Source organism: Macrobrachium rosenbergii, chromosome 58 (assembly GCF_040412425.1).
Source record: "Macrobrachium rosenbergii isolate ZJJX-2024 chromosome 58, ASM4041242v1, whole genome shotgun sequence".
NCBI lineage: Eukaryota > Metazoa > Arthropoda > Malacostraca > Decapoda > Palaemonidae > Macrobrachium > Macrobrachium rosenbergii.
In genome coordinates this window covers 5250934-5258286 of record NC_089798.1, presented here as the reverse complement: position 1 = coordinate 5258286, position 7353 = coordinate 5250934, and the positions used below count along the sequence as shown (strand labels likewise).

General features: G+C 37.8%; 1 protein-coding gene across 2 annotated transcripts in view; it reads left to right on the top strand.

The window, feature by feature from the left end:
• The first annotated feature begins 600 nt into the window (after positions 1–600).
• Positions 601–7353, top strand: part of LOC136837204 (collagen alpha-1(I) chain-like) — a 505330-nt gene continuing 498577 nt past the window's right edge. Inside the window, exons 1-2 of one of the 2 annotated variants that reach the window (XM_067101873.1) lie at positions 642–667; positions 1042–1086. The gene's annotated coding sequence lies outside the window, so the exon portion shown is untranslated. Of the gene's footprint in view, positions 1087–7353 lie in introns of both variants that reach the window. The other variant, XM_067101875.1, reaches the window with a different exon arrangement.

The following is a 7353-nucleotide window of genomic DNA, read 5'->3' as shown; positions in this document are numbered from 1 at the left end:
CAACATCATACATACACCCATGCAACCAATTACACTGACTTTTGAGTCAATTTGGTTAGTTCTTGACATATTTTCCGTACCTCAAATCAATAAATAATGACCTAGCCGTATTAGTTTTGTTAAATAAAATGTATTAAGACAACGGCAGAAGCAGCAGCCATCGTGTCTCGGGAGTTCAGCCAACAAAGAATGTAAGAAGGCAGCAGACTCGATGAACAGGGGTGGGGTATTGGGGGGGGTAGCGCCGAAACAATGACGGAGATAATTCGTACATTAATGAGGAAAAGGAATAAAGATAGAGAATTAAACCCACTAATGAAGATAAAGAAGAAAAGTGGCTACCAGCGGGTTTTTTGATAAACCTACGTACGTGTTGTGGGGTCGATGTGAGTCTTAAGAATGCGTGTGGGGGGTGGGGGGGGGAGCTTTTTGGGGTTCCTTTTTGAATGTCGGTTCCCTGTGATGTTTTCCCGCCACGGTGGAGTGGAGGAGCATGGGCCAATCGTCGCACGGGATAGGTGGTCACGTGACCTAGAGTGGATCGCAGCGTTGCCGTCCTTTTCCTTTCGTCAGTGTTGCGGTGGTGCCACATGTAGGGTTTTTGTGTTAGTGTTTGTGAAGGTGTCGCGGCATGAGTATCTGTGTCGATTTTCTCCGCATGGCTTCTGTGAGTGAGAGGCCGCATAATAATTAAATCTACGGCTCCTGCGAGTGCATGAAAGGTTCCATACGGAGTTTCAAAGTGATAATAAAAGTGGATGCGATTTAAAGTGCGGTAGTGCCTCCCAAGAGGAATCGAGGGAAGTAAAAAGAAAAAAATAAATATTTAAGCCGAGTGCAGAGCAGAGGAGAAGGAGGAGGGTTGGTCTCTCTCTCTCTCTCTCTCTCCCTCTCTCTCTCTCTCTCTCTCTTTCTCTCTCTCTCTCTCTCATGATAACGCTTGTGTGTGTTTAAGAGAACCCCTCGGAAAAAACCTGAAGCGTGTGTTTTTGTGTGTGTGTGTTTGGATATATCATAACAAACTTCTATCATTTATTGTAGATGCTTATCATGGATTAGCAGCAATGAGGATCTCCAATGAGTCAGGTGAGTTATGTTCTAAAACCTCTAGATTTTCATAGTAAAGGTAAATAATATGGCTAGTGCATTTTGTAGTTTTGATAAGGGAAATTCGTTTCCTTGAGTTCAGTGTCATGCCGAAATAGGATATTCAATGTAAAGTAACCAGATGGGACCTACTATATACCCACGTTGTGGTATATTCTACAGTTACATGTTTATGTAGGCTAGGAAGTAGCCAGCCAGCTACGTCATAGCACTGTAAAAATGCCTCGCCTGTTAATGTTTCATTGAATAAACAAGCTACTACTCCTCAGCATTACATATTGGCTATACCATAGGCATGTCGAGCAGGCAGGCAAGTATAGTCCTCTAGCTTATTGTCGAGTGACACCGTCCACTTATAAGTAGCCTAGATGTATTAAGATCTAGGATTACTGTAGGTAATGACCATTTATTCGACAGATATTTACCCTTCATTCGATGAGTAGGTTCGTTTTCATTTGCTTAGCTTGAATATAGATATAGCTAGACTGTGACTGACATCGGCGATTAAATACACTAATGCAACGGTTGGTGTGCATATGTTATGCTGTGGGTATGCATAGCCAGTTCGAAGACTTTGAATTAACGCCTTGGTTGCCGTCTAAATTGGTCGTGGACTGCAGATTTTGACACCCTCCTAATCGAAGAGTGACAGAACAGTGTTAAATAAATAGGGCATTACGTGGAATCGTGTGTATGCATTGATAGCCTACGGTTGAACGTCAACTTGTGTTGTGCATTTTTTTTCTAAGCGTAGCTCTGTACGTTTTGCATTTTCCACTTCGGTCCCATTTTATGTCTTGATTTTGTAAAACTGTAAAGGAGACAATGTTTTACCGTACTGTGTTTTCTGGGGGTCCCACTCCACCGAACTTTGTATATATATAGTTAACGAAAGCAGGGCTTTTAAATTAATAGAATTAGCCTACTAGTTGTAATGTTTATGATTTTAAAAATTTTCGGTCTGGAATAGCTGTACTTATTTAATTTTTTTATTAGGAATAAACCAGAGAAGGCAGTGTTTAGTTGTGGGCGTTTGTCGATGGAGGGGGGTGGGGATGAAAATGAATTTCAGCGATTGTGATAATGGATACCGCTTACTTGTTTACCGGTCAACCGATCAGCTGTCGGTTGCGTTCTCGTCTTTTTCCGTACAGCGTGTTTTATGTATATGCACAATATATATATATATATATATATATATATATATATATATATATATATATATATATATATATATATATATATATATATATATATATATATATATATATGTATATTTGCATTATATAAAATGTGTGTTTGCATTAAATGCAAACTTCTTCCCCAACAGGTGTTAGATCCAGAAAAATCAAGATAAGTGCCCACAGCCACGTTCATACAATTAGCTCATGGTAACTTTGCAGAACAGATCAGCAAAAATGTTTTGTGCCATTGTTTTGAAGACCGGGATTTGGTTATTAGAGTGAATGAAAATATGAAGAAACAAAAATCGCCCGACCAGCGTGGCTAAGCTCCACATACCCCCCCCCAAACATTTTTGCGGGATCCCATTGAGGAGCCAGGTTCTTTTGGGAGGAGCTAAAAATGAGTGTACTGCATTGCAAAAGTCAGTTAAGTATGAAATCTCGTAAATCAAATAGGTTAAATCACAGTGTAAGCATTAGCAGAATACACATCTCATTCGCGTCAACAGCAACATTTGATCGCGAATTTATAAAGCATTAACGTATAGCAAGAAGTTACAGGAATTCATCCTAACCTAACTTTGTGATTTAACCTATCCTTGGCAGAACAAGGGGCGAAACTAAGACCAGGAATGGTGTAACTTAAACCCAAGCTTGTATATAGGCTATACCATGGCTATTTTTTATACATTGTACCTCTTCCTTACTAACCATTTATAATGGTTTCCCGTTATAAATAGTCAGGAGGCCTTTAATAGATAAATCAGCAGTTCCTATAGTAGTGATAGATTCAACCAAATCACGTTGCAAACTATCAGAACTCGGTTAGGCTACGCGTTTAAAATCACAAAGTGAGCCATTTTCCGAGCCTCAACACATGCAAATAGGACACTGTTTCCCTGTGAGTGGTTATCAGAAAAACCATAGACTGTTTCCACGTTTAAAATTGCATACCCCTTGAGGGTTAGTCGCTTCAGATCCAGCACACTTTCAGGCTAGTTAGAAGTTGGTCATGTTATTTCCTTCGTAAATTATGTTATAACACGTTAAACAGTCTTCACAGACGCATGAACTCAGATTGGGGTTATGTGGGATATCAAAGGTTTGTCATGGCGCATCACTTGCTATAGCAAACACAACTAACTAGCAAAAAAAAAAAAAAAAAAAAAAAAAAAACTTTCGATATAGAATCAGTATTCTTGTACTTTTTACCCATTACAGTTTTGTCCAGTGAGAAATTGTTGGTCAGATGATGAAAAACAACAAAAGCCAAAATTATTACCTTATGGTTCTGATGATGTCATATTCAAGAATTTTATAACTCAGCAGGGAGGAAAGTGTCGACTCTCCAATCAATGAATGCGTTGTTATTGATTTCTTAGGTAATTATTAGACTGCTGAACATTATCTCGCAATCATCATGTTATTTACATGCACTACAATACTGTTAATCCAGAAAATCTTCAGCTTTGTCACAGTATTTTATTGCGGGTAGGCAGAAATACCTAGCTCTTCAGCAGGCACTGGCAGAAATGATGGGTGCATCAAAATGCTCTTGGTTTTTAACTACATCAGATCTGGCTGCCGGAACCCTCCCCCCCCTTTTTTTGTGCGCTTTGGTCCAGTCAGTTGTAGCACAAGTGCGTTATCCTAGTGATATTTATCACTTCCTAATAAATTTTTATAATTATCCCCATAAACCTGGGCAGTATAGTAAAATGATTAGTAAATTGGTATTTTTCTTTTAATATTTATCTATTATATGAAGAGAAAGTACCGTAGTGGGTGGGACAAAATGTATAAATTTTTTAGATAAAAAAAAATGTTTGGCCTATTGAAGTTGAGCAAAATACGGGCAGTCTAACATGGTCAGCTAAAGCTATGGAAATATAAGGTACAGAAATAACTCAAATATGATGCACACCAATCATTCTGGAACAGACTGAGCCTCCTGACAAAAGGGATAAAGTAGTTCCTGCAAACCTATTAGGAAAAGACTGGTACAAAGCTACTGGCAAACCTATTAAGAACGCCTTCTCCAGTGCATGTCCCCATTCTTTGAACGATGTTTTCAGAGCTCCATGATGGGAATAGATATACAATAGTGGAGTTTGGAATCCCATCTTTTCTTTAAAGTTTGGTACAATAGAATGTTATCCTTGGTATTACTATATTGTGGCAAGTAAATGAACCATAGTTCTATATGTTTCCACCTAGCATACTCATCTCATGTTTTATCATTCTTACAGCAAGTTTTTGGAAAATGGATTATTAAGGGGAACCAAAAAGGATACGTGGCTGTAGTCAGTATATCAAAAACATCTTAAAAAGGAAAATGTCATACAGGCCAATTAGGCTATAGGGATGCTCCTTACCTTTCTTAACCTAGGCCACTGGGTCTTCACTTGGCTGAGCTCTCTCTCTCTCTCTCTCTCTCTCTCTCTCTCTCTCTCTCTCTCTCTCTCTCTCTCTCTCTCTCTCTCTCTCTCTCTCCTAACCAGAGTGTGATAAATCATAAAAATTAAATTCTTTACTTACACCCCGTCTCCACCTCAGCATAGCATGCAACATATTCCTTACCTCGAGGTTGGGAGGTACAACAAGGCACACATTTGTTCCTCTTGTCTCAGTCTTGGTAGTTCACTTCACCGGGGAGAGGTATTTATCAATAGAAGGGATGGGATTATGGCACTTCCAGGTGGGTAGAGTTCTTTAGGTGTTGAATTATCACATAAAATTAATGAAATTAGCACCCTTGCCATCGGCAGTTGTTGCACATAGCCTAAAGCAGCCATTTTTAAACTAAATATATATGATGTTGAAAGGAGTGGGGGGAGTCAGAATGTGTCTGGAAATTGTTAGAAATTGGCTAGAAAATTAGCTATTATGTAACAAAAACAAAGTGCACATGCACTGTAAGTGACCAAAACTTTCCAGTCAATGTCCATGGTTATGGATCACTTTCAAAGCAGCAACAAAAATGGATTTACAATACAACACAGGTCTTCATGATGCTATTGGTAATTAGCCTATGTAACTTATTCTCATCCTACTCATATTCCCTACAAAAAAAAAATCCTAGTGATTAGTGACCTTCAGTCCACCATTTCTGAAATTGATTTTTGTGTTGGTGAATAATTATCAAAGTACAGTACAGGTATTATTTTGTCCCCTACTAAGTATTGGTGCGTGTTTGTCATTCAGTGACCTTACGGCCCTGTGGGTAAACAGCCTATGTCAACTAGCAAGCTTGCCACTGCCTATGAAAATTTCATAAGGTACATTGGCCTTTCCCCCAGGTAGCCTAAGTGCAGTCAGATCAAGCAAGTATATACCCAAAGAGGAGCGTGATTCAAAACCTTCCTCAGATAAGAGGAAAGGTTACACTCTTGTTAGTCTTCCAGTAGAGCCAAGTTTCCATTGTTGGAAATGGTAGTGTTCAGTGCCATTTTGACCAACTATATTCCATTTTCCTTGACTTCAGTAAGCACTGCCAACAAGGGTCTCCTTTATAATGCCAGCATACTTGCATCATTACTTACTTCTGAAGTGTGCCATCAAGTATTTACTAATGAAGTTTGTACAATGTATGGGTTTCTTCAGGGCCCTAACAAGGACATTCATTCTTGCTGCTTGTTGATAGTTTGGATTCCAGAGCTCAGTGCAGTAGGTGAGCTTCCATGGTTTGAAAGCCGTCACATGAAACCACCTTGGGTCCAGCTTTCTATGGATATGCTGGTGACAATAGCTAATTCCAGTTCCGTTGCAGGTAAGTCATTTTCATATCCACTTACTGAATATGACGCCAATTGGGAAATTTTCATCTTCATCTTCTACTTCATTGTCTTGAATATAACATTTTTCATCCATTTATATATATATATATATATATATATATATATCTTAATATATATATATATATATATATATATATATATATATATATATATATATATATATGTGTGTTTGTATGTGTGTATGTATGTGTGTTTGTGTGTGGTGTATGTATGTAGGCTATGTATGTATGTATGTATGTATATATAATATAATTATATTTGTCTGAGGAGGGAGACAGTTTGGTCTCTGAAATATAGCCTTTATTTTCCACATCTTGGCATTTTTATGGGCTCCCTCTATTTGATATAGGCTATACAGTATGTATATATATATATATATATATATATATATATATATATATATATATATATATATATATATATATATATATATAAACTATGTTGTATGTATGTATGCATAGACAGACTTGGATGGACTAGGCTGTAATAATACAGAATTTGGGTTGAAAGTGTCCTCATTTTTTTCACATATTCAAAATACTGTATACCCTTAATCTATTCATCAGAATATTAAGGCCACGTAAATGTGCATAATTATACCAATTCAGCTTTAATTGTAGGCTGATGCAGAAAGTTCCTGGATAGATTGGAGGGTGCGCTGTAATGCTTTAGACTCATTATATCAAAGCACAAATCTGTTGATGTACCTGGAAGTTAGCCAGCAACCTAAAAAAGACTTGCATCTTCGGGAGAACCACCGTCAAAGAGGCAAAGTCATCTGGTAATTATATATATATATATATATATATATATATATATATATATATATATATATATATATATATATATATATATATATATATATATATAGTGTGTGTGTGTTTTCTTATTGTGCGGAGAGAATGGGGAGGACGAGGAAGGCCTATAGCCTAGTTCGGTGGAAGGATTTGAAATGGAAAGGCAACATAATCCATGAATGGAGAAAAGCAGAGTGTACAGGTTTTAAGGTTTGGAAACTCAGTATTCTTCATAGGTGCGATATGTGAATGAGGTATGGTGTGACTTAATTTTGCACATGGGGTTCTTCATTGATTCGGCAGCTAAAATTATAATGTCGCAAGCTATTCGTTTTTACCCTGGAGCCGGCACTTTAGAGTTCCCTTTATTTCCCCTCTGTTAGTGGAAGGGTTATTGGTGCCCCTCATATCCCGCTAAACATCTAGTCATTCGTCCTATGCTGAAAGGCTGTACTGTATGCACAGTAT